At 42.6% G+C, this 17,500-nt stretch overlaps 21 non-coding genes and 7 pseudogenes across 21 annotated transcripts; all 28 read left to right on the plus strand.

The window, feature by feature from the left end:
* The first annotated feature begins 94 nt into the window (after positions 1–94).
* On the plus strand, positions 95–213 carry LOC148383401 (5S ribosomal RNA). The gene has a single exon (XR_015853623.1). It is a non-coding gene; the product is annotated as a 5S ribosomal RNA (ribosomal RNA).
* A 470-nt stretch (positions 214–683) lies between these two features.
* On the plus strand, positions 684–802 carry LOC148383402 (5S ribosomal RNA). Its single transcript, XR_015853703.1, has one exon. It is a non-coding gene; the product is annotated as a 5S ribosomal RNA (ribosomal RNA).
* Positions 803–1,272: 470 nt separating this feature from the next.
* Positions 1,273–1,391, plus strand: LOC148383403 (5S ribosomal RNA). The gene has a single exon (XR_015853831.1). It is a non-coding gene; the product is annotated as a 5S ribosomal RNA (ribosomal RNA).
* Positions 1,392–1,861: 470 nt separating this feature from the next.
* LOC148383404 (5S ribosomal RNA) lies at positions 1,862–1,980 on the plus strand (annotated as a pseudogene).
* A 470-nt stretch (positions 1,981–2,450) lies between these two features.
* LOC148383405 (5S ribosomal RNA) lies at positions 2,451–2,570 on the plus strand (annotated as a pseudogene).
* Positions 2,571–3,040: 470 nt separating this feature from the next.
* On the plus strand, positions 3,041–3,159 carry LOC148383406 (5S ribosomal RNA). Its single transcript, XR_015853714.1, has one exon. It is a non-coding gene; the product is annotated as a 5S ribosomal RNA (ribosomal RNA).
* A 470-nt stretch (positions 3,160–3,629) lies between these two features.
* On the plus strand, positions 3,630–3,748 carry LOC148383407 (5S ribosomal RNA; annotated as a pseudogene).
* A 472-nt stretch (positions 3,749–4,220) lies between these two features.
* Positions 4,221–4,339, plus strand: LOC148383408 (5S ribosomal RNA). The gene has a single exon (XR_015853832.1). It is a non-coding gene; the product is annotated as a 5S ribosomal RNA (ribosomal RNA).
* Positions 4,340–4,809: 470 nt separating this feature from the next.
* LOC148383409 (5S ribosomal RNA) lies at positions 4,810–4,928 on the plus strand. Its single transcript, XR_015853813.1, has one exon. It is a non-coding gene; the product is annotated as a 5S ribosomal RNA (ribosomal RNA).
* A 1,048-nt stretch (positions 4,929–5,976) lies between these two features.
* On the plus strand, positions 5,977–6,095 carry LOC148383410 (5S ribosomal RNA). Its single transcript, XR_015853757.1, has one exon. It is a non-coding gene; the product is annotated as a 5S ribosomal RNA (ribosomal RNA).
* A 470-nt stretch (positions 6,096–6,565) lies between these two features.
* On the plus strand, positions 6,566–6,684 carry LOC148383411 (5S ribosomal RNA). The gene has a single exon (XR_015853693.1). It is a non-coding gene; the product is annotated as a 5S ribosomal RNA (ribosomal RNA).
* A 470-nt stretch (positions 6,685–7,154) lies between these two features.
* LOC148383412 (5S ribosomal RNA) lies at positions 7,155–7,273 on the plus strand (annotated as a pseudogene).
* Positions 7,274–7,743: 470 nt separating this feature from the next.
* LOC148383413 (5S ribosomal RNA) lies at positions 7,744–7,862 on the plus strand. Its single transcript, XR_015853725.1, has one exon. It is a non-coding gene; the product is annotated as a 5S ribosomal RNA (ribosomal RNA).
* A 470-nt stretch (positions 7,863–8,332) lies between these two features.
* LOC148383414 (5S ribosomal RNA) lies at positions 8,333–8,451 on the plus strand. Its single transcript, XR_015853834.1, has one exon. It is a non-coding gene; the product is annotated as a 5S ribosomal RNA (ribosomal RNA).
* Positions 8,452–8,921: 470 nt separating this feature from the next.
* LOC148383415 (5S ribosomal RNA) lies at positions 8,922–9,040 on the plus strand (annotated as a pseudogene).
* Positions 9,041–9,510: 470 nt separating this feature from the next.
* LOC148383416 (5S ribosomal RNA) lies at positions 9,511–9,629 on the plus strand. Its single transcript, XR_015853727.1, has one exon. It is a non-coding gene; the product is annotated as a 5S ribosomal RNA (ribosomal RNA).
* Positions 9,630–10,099: 470 nt separating this feature from the next.
* On the plus strand, positions 10,100–10,218 carry LOC148383417 (5S ribosomal RNA). Its single transcript, XR_015853676.1, has one exon. It is a non-coding gene; the product is annotated as a 5S ribosomal RNA (ribosomal RNA).
* A 470-nt stretch (positions 10,219–10,688) lies between these two features.
* LOC148383418 (5S ribosomal RNA) lies at positions 10,689–10,807 on the plus strand. Its single transcript, XR_015853806.1, has one exon. It is a non-coding gene; the product is annotated as a 5S ribosomal RNA (ribosomal RNA).
* A 470-nt stretch (positions 10,808–11,277) lies between these two features.
* On the plus strand, positions 11,278–11,396 carry LOC148383419 (5S ribosomal RNA). The gene has a single exon (XR_015853814.1). It is a non-coding gene; the product is annotated as a 5S ribosomal RNA (ribosomal RNA).
* A 1,048-nt stretch (positions 11,397–12,444) lies between these two features.
* Positions 12,445–12,563, plus strand: LOC148383420 (5S ribosomal RNA). Its single transcript, XR_015853758.1, has one exon. It is a non-coding gene; the product is annotated as a 5S ribosomal RNA (ribosomal RNA).
* Positions 12,564–13,033: 470 nt separating this feature from the next.
* LOC148383421 (5S ribosomal RNA) lies at positions 13,034–13,152 on the plus strand. Its single transcript, XR_015853694.1, has one exon. It is a non-coding gene; the product is annotated as a 5S ribosomal RNA (ribosomal RNA).
* A 470-nt stretch (positions 13,153–13,622) lies between these two features.
* On the plus strand, positions 13,623–13,741 carry LOC148383422 (5S ribosomal RNA; annotated as a pseudogene).
* A 470-nt stretch (positions 13,742–14,211) lies between these two features.
* On the plus strand, positions 14,212–14,330 carry LOC148383423 (5S ribosomal RNA). The gene has a single exon (XR_015853736.1). It is a non-coding gene; the product is annotated as a 5S ribosomal RNA (ribosomal RNA).
* Positions 14,331–14,800: 470 nt separating this feature from the next.
* Positions 14,801–14,919, plus strand: LOC148383424 (5S ribosomal RNA). Its single transcript, XR_015853835.1, has one exon. It is a non-coding gene; the product is annotated as a 5S ribosomal RNA (ribosomal RNA).
* Positions 14,920–15,389: 470 nt separating this feature from the next.
* LOC148383425 (5S ribosomal RNA) lies at positions 15,390–15,508 on the plus strand (annotated as a pseudogene).
* Positions 15,509–15,978: 470 nt separating this feature from the next.
* On the plus strand, positions 15,979–16,097 carry LOC148383426 (5S ribosomal RNA). The gene has a single exon (XR_015853728.1). It is a non-coding gene; the product is annotated as a 5S ribosomal RNA (ribosomal RNA).
* Positions 16,098–16,567: 470 nt separating this feature from the next.
* On the plus strand, positions 16,568–16,686 carry LOC148383427 (5S ribosomal RNA). Its single transcript, XR_015853677.1, has one exon. It is a non-coding gene; the product is annotated as a 5S ribosomal RNA (ribosomal RNA).
* Positions 16,687–17,156: 470 nt separating this feature from the next.
* LOC148383428 (5S ribosomal RNA) lies at positions 17,157–17,275 on the plus strand. Its single transcript, XR_015853807.1, has one exon. It is a non-coding gene; the product is annotated as a 5S ribosomal RNA (ribosomal RNA).
* The last annotated feature ends 225 nt before the right edge of the window (positions 17,276–17,500 follow it).

Here is a 17,500-nt window from a genome sequence, read left to right on the forward strand (position 1 = left end):
GTCAGTAACTTTTCATTAAAGCCATGTATCCATGATACATTGGTTTTCAGGTGCGATTGTGTCTATAAATTGCAACATTTCGAGACCTACAATGGCTTACGGCCATACTACCCTGAGAACGCCCGATCTCGTCCGATCTCGGACGCTAAGCACGGTCGGGCCTGGTTAGTACTTGGATGGGAGACCGCCTGGGAATACCAGGTGCTGTAAGCTTTTTTCTTCTTCTTCCACTTTAATTGTTAAAGCAAAAGTTTACAACACAATTTTTACCACGTATGGCATTCGGAAACTGCAAGCCGAGTTTTAACTCTGACCTTTAAACTATAACCCGAGTTTCAAACCTATATTGTGTGGTGTCATCCATAGCATTGTAGTTCACGTCTTTAACCGCTAGAGAGCAGACTATGTACAGTGAATAAAAAGGCTGGCTCCATGCGAACTCAAAGCAGCAGTCTTTATTTGTAAAAGAACCCAAAACAGCACATTGCGCTTTGCTGTAGGGTTTATCCACTTTTCATGACATTTACTTTGATACAGCAAAATGCAGGTCGCAATGGCAAATTCGTGCTACCACATAAAAAGCTGTCAGTAACTTTTCATTAAAGCCATGTATCCATGATACGCCGGCTTGGTTTTCAGGTGCGATTGTGTCTATAAATTGCAACATTTCGAGACCTACAATGGCTTACGGCCATACTACCCTGAGAACGCCCGATCTCGTCCGATCTCGGAAGCTAAGCACGGTCGGGCCTGGTTAGTACTTGGATGGGAGACCGCCTGGGAATACCAGGTGCTGTAAGCTTTTTTCTTCTTCTTCCACTTCAATTGTTAAAGCAAAATTTTACAACACAATTTTTACCACGTATGGCATTCGGAAACTGCAAGCCGAGTTTTAACTCTGACCTTTAAACTATAACCCGAGTTTCAAACCTATATTGTGTGGTGTCATCCATAGCATTGTAGTTCACGTCTTTAACCGCTAGAGAGCAGACTATGTACAGTGAATAAAGAGGCTGGCTCCATGCGAACTCAAAGCAGCAGTCTTTATTTGTAAAAGAACCCAAAACAGCACATTGCGCTTTGCTGTAGGGTTTTTCCACTTTTCATGACATTTACTTTGATACAGCAAAATGCAGGTCGCAATGGCAAATTCATGCTACCAAATAAAAAGCTGTCAGTAACTTTTCATTAAAGCCATGTATCCATGATACGCCGGCTTGGTTTACAGGTGCGATTGTGTCTATAAATTGCAACATTTCAAGAACTACAATGGCTTATGGCCATACTACCCTGAGAACGCCCGATCTCGTCCGATCTCGGAAGCTAAGCACGGTCGGGCCTGGTTAGTACTTGGATGGGAGACCGCCTGGGAATACCAGGTGCTGTAAGCTTATTTCTTCTTCTTCCACTTCAATTGTTAAATCAAAGTTTTACAACATAATTTTTACCACGTACAGCATTCGGAAACTGCAAGCCGAGTTTTAACTCTGACCTTTAAACTATAACCCGAGTTTCAAACCTATATTGTGTGGTGTCATCCATAGCATTGTAGTTCACGTCTTTAACCGCTAGAGAGCAGACTATGTACAGTGAATAAAGAGGCTGGCTCCATGCGAACTCAAAGCAGCAGTCTTTATTTGTAAAAGAACCCAAAACAGCACATTGCGCTTTGCTGTAGGGTTTTTCCACTTTTCATGACATTTACTTTGATACAGCAAAATGCAGGTCGCAATGGCAAATTCATGCTACCAAATAAAAAGCTGTCAGTAACTTTTCATTAAAGCCATGTATCCATGATACGCCGGCTTGGTTTTCAGGTGCGATTGTGTCTATAAATTGCAACATTTCGAGACCTACAATGGCCTACGGCCATACTACCCTGAGAACGCCCGATCTCGTCCGATCTCGGAAGCTAAGCACGGTCGGGCCTGGTTAGTACTTGGATGTGAGACCGCCTGGGAATACCAGGTCCTGTAAGCTTATTTCTTCTTCTTCCACTTCAATTGTTAAAGCAAAATTTTACAACACAATTTTTACCACGTATGGCATGCGGAAACTGCAAGCCGAGTTTTAACTCTGACCTTTAAACTATAACCCGAGTTTCAAACCTATATTGTGTGGTGTCATCCATAGCATTGTAGTTCACGTCTTTAACCGCTAGAGAGCAGACTATGTACAGTGAATAAAGAGGCTGGCTCCATGCGAACTCAAAGCAGCAGTCTTTATTTGTAAAAGAACCCAAAACAGCACATTGCGCTTTGCTGTAGGGTTTTTCCACTTTTCATGACATTTACTTTGATACAGCAAAATGCAGGTCGCAATGGCAAATTCGTGGTACCACATAAAAAGCTGTCAGTAACTTTTCATTAAAGCCATGTATCCATGATACGCCGGCTTGGTTTTCAGGTGCGATTGTGTCTATAAATTGCAACATTTCGAGACCTACAATGGCCTACGGCCATACTACCCTGAGAACGCCTGATCTCGTCCGATCTCGGAAGCTAAGCACGGTCGGGCCTGGTTAGTACTTGGATGGAGAGACCGCCTGGGAATACCAGGTGCTGTAAGCTTTTTTCTTCTTCTTCCACTTCAATTGTTAAAGCAAAATTTTACAACACAATTTTTACCACGTATGGCATTCGGAAACTGCAAGCCGAGTTTTAACTCTGACCTTTAAACTATAACCCGAGTTTCAAACCTATATTGTGTGGTGTCATCCATAGCATTGTAGTTCACGTCTTTAACCGCTAGAGAGCAGACTATGTACAGTGAATAAAGAGGCTGGCTCCATGCGAACTCAAAGCAGCAGTCTTTATTTGTAAAAGAACCCAAAACAGCACATTGCGCTTTGCTGTAGGGTTTTTCCACTTTTCATGACATTTACTTTGATACAGCAAAATGCAGGTCGCAATGGCAAATTCGTGCTACCACATAAAAAGCTGTCAGTAACTTTTCATTAAAGCCATGTATCCATGATACGCCGGCTTGGTTTTCAGGTGCGATTGTGTCTATAAATTGCAACATTTCGAGACCTACAATGGCTTACGGCCATACTACCCTGAGAACGCCCGATCTCGTCCGATCTCGGAAGCTAAGCACGGTCGGGCCTGGTTAGTACTTGGATGGGAGACCGCCTGGGAATACCAGGTGCTGTAAGCTTATTTCTTCTTCTTCCACTTCAATTGTTAAAGCAAAATTTTACAACACAATTTTTACCACGTATGGCATTCGGAAACTGCAAGCCGAGTTTTAACTCTGACCTTTAAACTATAACCCGAGTTTCAAACCTATATTGTGTGGTGTCATCCATAGCATTGTAGTTCACGTCTTTAACCGCTAGAGAGCAGACTATGTACAGTGAATAAAGAGGCTGGCTCCATGCATACTCAAAGCAGCAGTCTTTATTTGTAAAAGAACCCAAAACAGCACATTGCGCTTTGCTGTAGGGTTTTTCCACTTTTCATGACATTTACTTTGATACAGCAAAATGCAGGTCGCAATGGCAAATTCGTGCTACCACATAAAAAGCTGTCAGTAACTTTTCATTAAAGCCATGTATCCATGATACGCCGGCTTGGTTTTCAGGTGCGATTGTGTCTATAAATTGCAACATTTCGAGACCTACAATGGCCTACGGCCATACTACCCTGAGAATGCCTGATCTCGTCCAATCTCGGAAGCTAAGCACGGTCGGGCCTGGTTAGTACTTGGATGGGAGACCGCCTGGGAATACCAGGTGCTGTAAGCTTTTTTCTTCTTCTTCCACTTCAATTGTTAAAGCAAAATTTTACAACACAATTTTTATCACGTATGGCATTCGGAAACTGCAAGCCGAGTTTTAACTCTGACCTTTAAACTATAACCCGAGTTTCAAACCTATATTGTGTGGTGTCATCCATAGCATTGTAGTTCACGTCGTCTTTAACCGCTAGAGAGCAGACTATGTACAGTGAATAAAGAGGCTGGCTCCATGCGAACTCAAAGCAGCAGTCTTTATTTGTAAAAGAACCCAAAACAGCACATTGCGCTTTGCTGTAGGTTTTTCCACTTTTCATGACATTTTTTTTGATACAGCAAAATGCAGGTCGCAATGGCAAATTCATGCTACCAAATAAAAAGCTGTCAGTAACTTTTCATTAAAGCCATGTATCCATGATACGCCGGCTTGGTTTACAGGTGCGATTGTGTCTATAAATTGCAACATTTCAAGAACTACAACGGCTTATGGCCATACTACCCTGAGAACGCCCGATCTCGTCCGATCTCGGAAGCTAAGCACGGTCGGGCCTGGTTAGTACTTGGATGGGAGACCGCCTGGGAATACCAGGTGCTGTAAGCTTATTTCTTCTTCTTCCACTTCAATTGTTAAATCAAAGTTTTACAACACAATTTTTACCACGTATGGCATTCGGAAACTGCAAGCCGAGTTTTAACTCTGACCTTTAAACTATAACCCGAGTTTCAAACCTATATTGTGTGGTGTCATCCATAGCATTGTAGTTCACGTCTTTAACCGCTAGAGAGCAGACTATGTACAGTGAATAAAGAGGCTGGCTCCATGCGAACTCAAAGCAGCAGTCTTTATTTGTAAAAGAACCCAAAACAGCACATTGCGCTTTGCTGTAGGGTTTTTCCACTTTTCATGACATTTACTTTGATACAGCAAAATGCAGGTCGCAATGGCAAATTCATGCTACCAAATAAAAAGCTGTCAGTAACTTTTCATTAAAGCCATGTATCCATGATACGCCGGCTTGGTTTTCAGGTGCGATTGTGTCTATAAATTGCAACATTTCGAGACCTACAATGGCATACGGCCATACTACCCTGAGAACGCCCGATCTCGTCCGATCTCGGAAGCTAAGCACGGTCGGGCCTGGTTAGTACTTGGATGGGAGACCGCCTGGGAATACCAGGTCCTGTAAGCTTATTTCTTCTTCTTCCACTTCAATTGTTAAAGCAAAATTTTACAACACAATTTTTACCACGTATGGCATTCGGAAACTGCAAGCCGAGTTTTAACTCTGACCTTTAAACTATAACCCGAGTTTCAAACCTATATTGTGTGGTGTCATCCATAGCATTGTAGTTCACGTCTTTAACCGCTAGAGAGCAGACTATGTACAGTGAATAAAGAGGCTGGCTCCATGCGAACTCAAAGCAGCAGTCTTTATTTGTAAAAGAACCCAAAACAGCACATTGCGCTTTGCTGTAGGGTTTTTCCACTTTTCATGACATTTACTTTGATACAGCAAAATGCAGGTCGCAATGGCAAATTCGTGCTACCACATAAAAAGCTGTCAGTAACTTTTCATTAAAGCCATGTATCCATGATACGCCGGTTTGGTTTTCAGGTGCGATTGTGTCTATAAATTGCAACATTTCGAGACTTACAATGGCCTACAGCCGTACTACCCTGAGAAAGCCTGATCTCGGAAGCTAAGCACGGTCGGGCCTGGTTAGTACTTGGATGGGAGACTGCCTGGGAATACTAGGTGCTGTAACTTGTTTCTTCTTCTTCCACTTCAATTGTTAAAGCAAAATTTTAAAACACAATTTTTACCACGTATGGCATTCGGAAACTGCAAGCCGAGTTTTAACTCTGACCTTTAAACTATAACCCGAGTTTCAAACCTATATTGTGTGGTGTCATCCATAGCATTGTAGTTCACGTCTTTAACCGCTAGAGAGCAGACTATGTACAGTGAATAAAGAGGCTGGCTCCATGCGAACTCAAAGCAGCAGTCTTTATTTGTAAAAGAACCCAAAACAGCACATTGCGCTTCCCTGTAGGGTTTTTCCACTTTTCATGACATTTACTTTGATACAGCAAAATGCAGGTCGTAATGGCAAATTCGTGCTACCACATAAAAAGCTGTCAGTAACTTTTCATTAAAGCCATGTATCCATGATACGCCGGCTTGGTTTTCAGGTGCGATTGTGTCTATAAATTGCAACATTTCGAGACCTACAATGGCTTACGGCCATACTACCCTGAGAACGCCCGATCTCGTCCGATCTCGGAAGCTAAGCACGGTCGGGCCTGGTTTTTACTTGGATGGGAGACCGCCTGGGAATACCAGGTGCTGTAAGCTTTTTTCTTCTTCTTCCACTTCAATTGTTAAAGCAAAATTTTACAACACAATTTTTACCACGTATGGCATTCGGAAACTGCAAGCCGAGTTTTAACTCTGACCTTTAAACTATAACCCGAGTTTCAAACCTATATTGTGTGGTGTCATCCATAGCATTGTAGTTCACGTCTTTAACCGCTAGAGAGCAGACTATGTACAGTGAATAAAGAGGCTGGCTCCATGCGAACTCAAAGCAGCAGTCTTTATTTGTAAAAGAACCCAAAACAGCACATTGCGCTTTGCTGTAGGGTTTTTCCACTTTTCATGACATTTACTTTGATACAGCAAAATGCAGGTCGCAATGGCAAATTCATGCTACCAAATAAAAAGCTGTCAGTAACTTTTCATTAAAGCCATGTATCCATGATACGCCGGCTTGGTTTACAGGTGCGATTGTGTCTATAAATTGCAACATTTCAAGACCTACAATGGCTTATGGCCATACTACCCTGAGAACGCCCGATCTCGTCCGATCTCGGAAGCTAAGCACAGTCGGGCCTGGTTAGTACTTGGATGGGAGACCGCCTGGGAATACCAGGTGCTGTAAGCCTATTTCTTCTTCTTCCACTTCAATTGTTAAATCAAAGTTTTACAACACAATTTTTACCACGTATGGCATTCGGAAACTGCAAGCCGAGTTTTAACTCTGACCTTTAAACTATAACCCGAGTTTCAAACCTATATTGTGTGGTGTCATCCATAGCGTTGTAGTTCACGTCTTTAACCGCTAGAGACCAGACTATGTACAGTGAATAAAGAGGCTGGCTCCATGCGAACTCAAAGCAGCAGTCTTTATTTGTAAAAGAACCCAAAACAGCACATTGCGCTTTGCTGTAGGGTTTTTCCACTTTTCATGACATTTACTTTGATACAGCAAAATGCAGGTCGCAATGGCATATTCGTGCTACCACATAAAAAGCTGTCAGTAACTTTTCATTAAAGCCATGTATCCATGATACGCCGGCTTGGTTTTCAGGTGCGATTGTGTCTATAAATTGCAGCATTTCGAGATCTACAATGGCTTACGGCCATACTACCCTGAGAACGCCCGATCTCGTCTGATCGCAGAAGCTAAGCACGGTCAGGCCTGGTTAGTACTTGGATGGGAGACCGCCTGGGAATACCAGGTGCTGTAAGCTTTTTTCTTCTTCTTCCACTTCAATTGTTAAAGCAAAATTTTACAACACAATTTTTACCACGTATGGCATTCGGAAACTGCAAGCCGAGTTTTAACTCTGACCTTTAAACTATAACCCGAGTTTCAAACCTATATTGTGTGGTGTCATCCATAGCATTGTAGTTCACGTCTTTAACCGCTAGAGAGCAGACTATGTACAGTGAATAAAAAGGCTGGCTCCATGCGAACTCAAAGCAGCAGTCTTTATTTGTAAAAGAACCCAAAACAGCACATTGCGCTTTGCTGTAGGGTTTATCCACTTTTCATGACATTTACTTTGATACAGCAAAATGCAGGTCGCAATGGCAAATTCGTGCTACCACATAAAAAGCTGTCAGTAACTTTTCATTAAAGCCATGTATCCATGATACGCCGGCTTGGTTTTCAGGTGCGATTGTGTCTATAAATTGCAACATTTCGAGACCTACAATGGCTTACGGCCATACTACCCTGAGAACGCCCGATCTCGTCCGATCTCGGAAGCTAAGCACGGTCGGGCCTGGTTAGTACTTGGATGGGAGACCGCCTGGGAATACCAGGTGCTGTAAGCTTTTTTCTTCTTCTTCCACTTCAATTGTTAAAGCAAAATTTTACAACACAATTTTTACCACGTATGGCATTCGGAAACTGCAAGCCGAGTTTTAACTCTGACCTTTAAACTTTAACCCGAGTTTCAAACCTATATTGTGTGGTGTCATCCATAGCATTGTAGTTCACGTCTTTAACCGCTAGAGAGCAGACTATGTACAGTGAATAAAGAGGCTGGCTCCATGCGAACTCAAAGCAGCAGTCTTTATTTGTAAAAGAACCCAAAACAGCACATTGCGCTTTGCTGTAGGGTTTTTCCACTTTTCATGACATTTACTTTGATACAGCAAAATGCAGGTCGCAATGGCAAATTCATGCTACCAAATAAAAAGCTGTCAGTAACTTTTCATTAAAGCCATGTATCCATGATACGCCGGCTTGGTTTACAGGTGCGATTGTGTCTATAAATTGCAACATTTCAAGAACTACAATGGCTTATGGCCATACTACCCTGAGAACGCCCGATCTCGTCCGATCTCGGAAGCTAAGCACGGTCGGGCCTGGTTAGTACTTGGATGGGAGACCGCCTGGGAATACCAGGTGCTGTAAGCTTATTTCTTCTTCTTCCACTTCAATTGTTAAATCAAAGTTTTACAACATAATTTTTACCACGTACAGCATTCGGAAACTGCAAGCCGAGTTTTAACTCTGACCTTTAAACTATAACCCGAGTTTCAAACCTATATTGTGTGGTGTCATCCATAGCATTGTAGTTCACGTCTTTAACCGCTAGAGAGCAGACTATGTACAGTGAATAAAGAGGCTGGCTCCATGCGAACTCAAAGCAGCAGTCTTTATTTGTAAAAGAACCCAAAACAGCACATTGCGCTTTGCTGTAGGGTTTTTCCACTTTTCATGACATTTACTTTGATACAGCAAAATGCAGGTCGCAATGGCAAATTCATGCTACCAAATAAAAAGCTGTCAGTAACTTTTCATTAAAGCCATGTATCCATGATACGCCGGCTTGGTTTTCAGGTGCGATTGTGTCTATAAATTGCAACATTTCGAGACCTACAATGGCCTACGGCCATACTACCCTGAGAACGCCCGATCTCGTCCGATCTCGGAAGCTAAGCACGGTCGGGCCTGGTTAGTACTTGGATGTGAGACCGCCTGGGAATACCAGGTCCTGTAAGCTTATTTCTTCTTCTTCCACTTCAATTGTTAAAGCAAAATTTTACAACACAATTTTTACCACGTATGGCATGCGGAAACTGCAAGCCGAGTTTTAACTCTGACCTTTAAACTATAACCCGAGTTTCAAACCTATATTGTGTGGTGTCATCCATAGCATTGTAGTTCACGTCTTTAACCGCTAGAGAGCAGACTATGTACAGTGAATAAAGAGGCTGGCTCCATGCGAACTCAAAGCAGCAGTCTTTATTTGTAAAAGAACCCAAAACAGCACATTGCGCTTTGCTGTAGGGTTTTTCCACTTTTCATGACATTTACTTTGATACAGCAAAATGCAGGTCGCAATGGCAAATTCGTGGTACCACATAAAAAGCTGTCAGTAACTTTTCATTAAAGCCATGTATCCATGATACGCCGGCTTGGTTTTCAGGTGCGATTGTGTCTATAAATTGCAACATTTCGAGACCTACAATGGCCTACGGCCATACTACCCTGAGAACGCCTGATCTCGTCCGATCTCGGAAGCTAAGCACGGTCGGGCCTGGTTAGTACTTGGATGGGAGACCGCCTGGGAATACCAGGTGCTGTAAGCTTTTTTCTTCTTCTTCCACTTCAATTGTTAAAGCAAAATTTTACAACACAATTTTTACCACGTATGGCATTCGGAAACTGCAAGCCGAGTTTTAACTCTGACCTTTAAACTATAACCCGAGTTTCAAACCTATATTGTGTGGTGTCATCCATAGCATTGTAGTTCACGTCTTTAACCGCTAGAGAGCAGACTATGTACAGTGAATAAAGAGGCTGGCTCCATGCGAACTCAAAGCAGCAGTCTTTATTTGTAAAAGAACCCAAAACAGCACATTGCGCTTTGCTGTAGGGTTTTTCCACTTTTCATGACATTTACTTTGATACAGCAAAATGCAGGTCGCAATGGCAAATTCGTGCTACCACATAAAAAGCTGTCAGTAACTTTTCATTAAAGCCATGTATCCATGATACGCCGGCTTGGTTTTCAGGTGCGATTGTGTCTATAAATTGCAACATTTCGAGACCTACAATGGCTTATGGCCATACTACCCTGAGAACGCCCGATCTCGTCCGATCTCGGAATTTAAGCACGGTCGGGCCTGGTTAGTACTTGGATGGGAGACCGCCTGGGAATACCAGGTGCTGTAAGCTTATTTCTTCTTCTTCCACTTCAATTGTTAAAGCAAAATTTTACAACACAATTTTTACCACGTATGGCATTCGGAAACTGCAAGCCGAGTTTTAACTCTGACCTTTAAACTATAACCCGAGTTTCAAACCTATATTGTGTGGTGTCATCCATAGCATTGTAGTTCACGTCTTTAACCGCTAGAGAGCAGACTATGTACAGTGAATAAAGAGGCTGGCTCCATGCATACTCAAAGCAGCAGTCTTTATTTGTAAAAGAACCCAAAACAGCACATTGCGCTTTGCTGTAGGGTTTTTCCACTTTTCATGACATTTACTTTGATACAGCAAAATGCAGGTCGCAATGGCAAATTCGTGCTACCACATAAAAAGCTGTCAGTAACTTTTCATTAAAGCCATGTATCCATGATACGCCGGCTTGGTTTTCAGGTGCGATTGTGTCTATAAATTGCAACATTTCGAGACCTACAATGGCCTACGGCCATACTACCCTGAGAATGCCTGATCTCGTCCGATCTCGGAAGCTAAGCACGGTCGGGCCTGGTTAGTACTTGGATGGGAGACCGCCTGGGAATACCAGGTGCTGTAAGCTTATTTCTTCTTCTTCCACTTCAATTGTTAAATCAAAGTTTTACAACACAATTTTTACCACGTATGGCATTCGGAAACTGCAAGCCGAGTTTTAACTCTGACCTTTAAACTATAACCCGAGTTTCAAACCTATATTGTGTGGTGTCATCCATAGCATTGTAGTTCACGTCTTTAACCGCTAGAGAGCAGACTATGTACAGTGAATAAAGAGGCTGGCTCCATGCGAACTCAAAGCAGCAGTCTTTATTTGTAAAAGAACCCAAAACAGCACATTGCGCTTTGCTGTAGGGTTTTTCCACTTTTCATGACATTTACTTTGATACAGCAAAATGCAGGTCGCAATGGCAAATTCATGCTACCAAATAAAAAGCTGTCAGTAACTTTTCATTAAAGCCATGTATCCATGATACGCCGGCTTGGTTTTCAGGTGCGATTGTGTCTATAAATTGCAACATTTCGAGACCTACAATGGCATACGGCCATACTACCCTGAGAACGCCCGATCTCGTCCGATCTCGGAAGCTAAGCACGGTCGGGCCTGGTTAGTACTTGGATGGGAGACCGCCTGGGAATACCAGGTCCTGTAAGCTTATTTCTTCTTCTTCCACTTCAATTGTTAAAGCAAAATTTTACAACACAATTTTTACCACGTATGGCATTCGGAAACTGCAAGCCGAGTTTTAACTCTGACCTTTAAACTATAACCCGAGTTTCAAACCTATATTGTGTGGTGTCATCCATAGCATTGTAGTTCACGTCTTTAACCGCTAGAGAGCAGACTATGTACAGTGAATAAAGAGGCTGGCTCCATGCGAACTCAAAGCAGCAGTCTTTATTTGTAAAAGAACCCAAAACAGCACATTGCGCTTTGCTGTAGGGTTTTTCCACTTTTCATGACATTTACTTTGATACAGCAAAATGCAGGTCGCAATGGCAAATTCGTGCTACCACATAAAAAGCTGTCAGTAACTTTTCATTAAAGCCATGTATCCATGATACGCCGGTTTGGTTTTCAGGTGCGATTGTGTCTATAAATTGCAACATTTCGAGACTTACAATGGCCTACAGCCGTACTACCCTGAGAAAGCCTGATCTCGGAAGCTAAGCACGGTCGGGCCTGGTTAGTACTTGGATGGGAGACTGCCTGGGAATACTAGGTGCTGTAACTTGTTTCTTCTTCTTCCACTTCAATTGTTAAAGCAAAATTTTAAAACACAATTTTTACCACGTATGGCATTCGGAAACTGCAAGCCGAGTTTTAACTCTGACCTTTAAACTATAACCCGAGTTTCAAACCTATATTGTGTGGTGTCATCCATAGCATTGTAGTTCACGTCTTTAACCGCTAGAGAGCAGACTATGTACAGTGAATAAAGAGGCTGGCTCCATGCGAACTCAAAGCAGCAGTCTTTATTTGTAAAAGAACCCAAAACAGCACATTGCGCTTCCCTGTAGGGTTTTTCCACTTTTCATGACATTTACTTTGATACAGCAAAATGCAGGTCGTAATGGCAAATTCGTGCTACCACATAAAAAGCTGTCAGTAACTTTTCATTAAAGCCATGTATCCATGATACGCCGGCTTGGTTTTCAGGTGCGATTGTGTCTATAAATTGCAACATTTCGAGACCTACAATGGCTTACGGCCATACTACCCTGAGAACGCCCGATCTCGTCCGATCTCGGAAGCTAAGCACGGTCGGGCCTGGTTTTTACTTGGATGGGAGACCGCCTGGGAATACCAGGTGCTGTAAGCTTTTTTCTTCTTCTTCCACTTCAATTGTTAAAGCAAAATTTTACAACACAATTTTTACCACGTATGGCATTCGGAAACTGCAAGCCGAGTTTTAACTCTGACCTTTAAACTATAACCCGAGTTTCAAACCTATATTGTGTGGTGTCATCCATAGCATTGTAGTTCACGTCTTTAACCGCTAGAGAGCAGACTATGTACAGTGAATAAAGAGGCTGGCTCCATGCGAACTCAAAGCAGCAGTCTTTATTTGTAAAAGAACCCAAAACAGCACATTGCGCTTTGCTGTAGGGTTTTTCCACTTTTCATGACATTTACTTTGATACAGCAAAATGCAGGTCGCAATGGCAAATTCATGCTACCAAATAAAAAGCTGTCAGTAACTTTTCATTAAAGCCATGTATCCATGATACGCCGGCTTGGTTTACAGGTGCGATTGTGTCTATAAATTGCAACATTTCAAGACCTACAATGGCTTATGGCCATACTACCCTGAGAACGCCCGATCTCGTCCGATCTCGGAAGCTAAGCACAGTCGGGCCTGGTTAGTACTTGGATGGGAGACCGCCTGGGAATACCAGGTGCTGTAAGCCTATTTCTTCTTCTTCCACTTCAATTGTTAAATCAAAGTTTTACAACACAATTTTTACCACGTATGGCATTCGGAAACTGCAAGCCGAGTTTTAACTCTGACCTTTAAACTATAACCCGAGTTTCAAACCTATATTGTGTGGTGTCATCCATAGCGTTGTAGTTCACGTCTTTAACCGCTAGAGACCAGACTATGTACAGTGAATAAAGAGGCTGGCTCCATGCGAACTCAAAGCAGCAGTCTTTATTTGTAAAAGAACCCAAAACAGCACATTGCGCTTTGCTGTAGGGTTTTTCCACTTTTCATGACATTTACTTTGATACAGCAAAATGCAGGTCGCAATGGCATATTCGTGCTACCACATAAAAAGCTGTCAGTAACTTTTCATTAAAGCCATGTATCCATGATACGCCGGCTTGGTTTTCAGGTGCGATTGTGTCTATAAATTGCAGCATTTCGAGATCTACAATGGCTTACGGCCATACTACCCTGAGAACGCCCGATCTCGTCTGATCGCAGAAGCTAAGCACGGTCAGGCCTGGTTAGTACTTGGATGGGAGACAGCCTGGGAATACCAGGTGCTGTAAGCTTATCTCTTCTTCTTCCACTTCAATTGTTAAAGCAAAGTTTTACAACACAATTTTTACCACGTATGGCATTCGGAAACTGCAAGCCGAGTTTTAACTCTGACCTTTAAACTATAACCCGAGTTTCAAACCTATATTGTGTGGTGTCATCCATAGCATTGTAGTTCACGTCTTTAACCGCTAGAGAGCAGACTATGTACAGTGAATAAAAAGGCTGGCTCCATGCGAACTCAAAGCAGCAGTCTTTATTTGTAAAAGAACCCAAAACAGCACATTGCGCTTTGCTGTAGGGTTTATCCACTTTTCATGACATTTACTTTGATACAGCAAAATGCAGGTCGCAATGGCAAATTCGTGCTACCACATAAAAAGCTGTCAGTAACTTTTCATTAAAGCCATGTATCCATGATACGCCGGCTTGGTTTTCAGGTGCGATTGTGTCTATAAATTGCAACATTTCGAGACCTACAACGGCTTACGGCCATACTACCCTGAGAACGCCCGATCTCGTCCGATCTCGGAAGCTAAGCACGGTCGGGCCTGGTTAGTACTTGGATGGGAGACCGCCTGGGAATACCAGGTGCTGTAAGCTTTTTTCTTCTTCTTCCACTTCAATTGTTAAAGCAAAATTTTACAACACAATTTTTACCACGTATGGCATTCGGAAACTGCAAGCCGAGTTTTAACTCTGACCTTTAAACTTTAACCCGAGTTTCAAACCTATATTGTGTGGTGTCATCCATAGCATTGTAGTTCACGTCTTTAACCGCTAGAGAGCAGACTATGTACAGTGAATAAAGAGGCTGGCTCCATGCGAACTCAAAGCAGCAGTCTTTATTTGTAAAAGAACCCAAAACAGCACATTGCGCTTTGCTGTAGGGTTTTTCCACTTTTCATGACATTTACTTTGATACAGCAAAATGCAGGTCGCAATGGCAAATTCATGCTACCAAATAAAAAGCTGTCAGTAACTTTTCATTAAAGCCATGTATCCATGATACGCCGGCTTGGTTTACAGGTGCGATTGTGTCTATAAATTGCAACATTTCAAGAACTACAATGGCTTATGGCCATACTACCCTGAGAACGCCCGATCTCGTCCGATCTCGGAAGCTAAGCACGGTCGGGCCTGGTTAGTACTTGGATGGGAGACCGCCTGGGAATACCAGGTGCTGTAAGCTTATTTCTTCTTCTTCCACTTCAATTGTTAAATCAAAGTTTTACAACATAATTTTTACCACGTACAGCATTCGGAAACTGCAAGCCGAGTTTTAACTCTGACCTTTAAACTATAACCCGAGTTTCAAACCTATATTGTGTGGTGTCATCCATAGCATTGTAGTTCACGTCTTTAACCGCTAGAGAGCAGACTATGTACAGTGAATAAAGAGGCTGGCTCCATGCGAACTCAAAGCAGCAGTCTTTATTTGTAAAAGAACCCAAAACAGCACATTGCGCTTTGCTGTAGGGTTTTTCCACTTTTCATGACATTTACTTTGATACAGCAAAATGCAGGTCGCAATGGCAAATTCATGCTACCAAATAAAAAGCTGTCAGTAACTTTTCATTAAAGCCATGTATCCATGATACGCCGGCTTGGTTTTCAGGTGCGATTGTGTCTATAAATTGCAACATTTCGAGACCTACAATGGCCTACGGCCATACTACCCTGAGAACGCCCGATCTCGTCCGATCTCGGAAGCTAAGCACGGTCGGGCCTGGTTAGTACTTGGATGTGAGACCGCCTGGGAATACCAGGTCCTGTAAGCTTATTTCTTCTTCTTCCACTTCAATTGTTAAAGCAAAATTTTACAACACAATTTTTACCACGTATGGCATGCGGAAACTGCAAGCCGAGTTTTAACTCTGACCTTTAAACTATAACCCGAGTTTCAAACCTATATTGTGTGGTGTCATCCATAGCATTGTAGTTCACGTCTTTAACCGCTAGAGAGCAGACTATGTACAGTGAATAAAGAGGCTGGCTCCATGCGAACTCAAAGCAGCAGTCTTTATTTGTAAAAGAACCCAAAACAGCACATTGCGCTTTGCTGTAGGGTTTTTCCACTTTTCATGACATTTACTTTGATACAGCAAAATGCAGGTCGCAATGGCAAATTCGTGGTACCACATAAAAAGCTGTCAGTAACTTTTCATTAAAGCCATGTATCCATGATACGCCGGCTTGGTTTTCAGGTGCGATTGTGTCTATAAATTGCAACATTTCGAGACCTACAATGGCCTACGGCCATACTACCCTGAGAACGCCTGATCTCGTCCGATCTCGGAAGCTAAGCACGGTCGGGCCTGGTTAGTACTTGGATGGGAGACCGCCTGGGAATACCAGGTGCTGTAAGCTTTTTTCTTCTTCTTCCACTTCAATTGTTAAAGCAAAATTTTACAACACAATTTTTACCACGTATGGCATTCGGAAACTGCAAGCCGAGTTTTAACTCTGACCTTTAAACTATAACCCGAGTTTCAAACCTATATTGTGTGGTGTCATCCATAGCATTGTAGTTCACGTCTTTAACCGCTAGAGAGCAGACTATGTACAGTGAATAAAGAGGCTGGCTCCATGCGAACTCAAAGCAGCAGTCTTTATTTGTAAAAGAACCCAAAACAGCACATTGCGCTTTGCTGTAGGGTTTTTCCACTTTTCATGACATTTACTTTGATACAGCAAAATGCAGGTCGCAATGGCAAATTCGTGCTACCACATAAAAAGCTGTCAGTAACTTTTCATTAAAGCCATGTATCCATGATACGCCGGCTTGGTTTTCAGGTGCGATTGTGTCTATAAATTGCAACATTTCGAGACCTACAATGGCTTATGGCCATACTACCCTGAGAACGCCCGATCTCGTCCGATCTCGGAATTTAAGCACGGTCGGGCCTGGTTAGTACTTGGATGGGAGACCGCCTGGGAATACCAGGTGCTGTAAGCTTATTTCTTCTTCTTCCACTTCAATTGTTAAAGCAAAATTTTACAACACAATTTTTACCACGTATGGCATTCGGAAACTGCAAGCCGAGTTTTAACTCTGACCTTTAAACTATAACCCGAGTTTCAAACCTATATTGTGTGGTGTCATCCATAGCATTGTAGTTCACGTCTTTAACCGCTAGAGAGCAGACTATGTACAGTGAATAAAGAGGCTGGCTCCATGCATACTCAAAGCAGCAGTCTTTATTTGTAAAAGAACCCAAAACAGCACATTGCGCTTTGCTGTAGGGTTTTTCCACTTTTCATGACATTTACTTTGATACAGCAAAATGCAGGTCGCAATGGCAAATTCGTGCTACCACATAAAAAGCTGTCAGTAACTTTTCATTAAAGCCATGTATCCATGATACGCCGGCTTGGTTTTCAGGTGCGATTGTGTCTATAAATTGCAACATTTCGAGACCTACAATGGCCTACGGCCATACTACCCTGAGAATGCCTGATCTCGTCCGATCTCGGAAGCTAAGCACGGTCGGGCCTGGTTAGTACTTGGATGGGAGACCGCCTGGGAATACCAGGTGCTGTAAGCTTATTTCTTCTTCTTCCACTTCAATTGTTAAATCAAAGTTTTACAACACAATTTTTACCACGTATGGCATTCGGAAACTGCAAGCCGAGTTTTAACTCTGACCTTTAAACTATAACCCGAGTTTCAAACCTATATTGTGTGGTGTCATCCATAGCATTGTAGTTCACGTCTTTAACCGCTAGAGAGCAGACTATGTACAGTGAATAAAGAGGCTGGCTCCATGCGA

This window comes from Syngnathus floridae, chromosome 17, assembly GCF_059516105.1.
Source record: "Syngnathus floridae isolate MCC-2025c chromosome 17, RoL_Sflo_1.0, whole genome shotgun sequence".
In the NCBI taxonomy this organism is placed as follows: Eukaryota; Metazoa; Chordata; class Actinopteri; order Syngnathiformes; family Syngnathidae; genus Syngnathus; species Syngnathus floridae.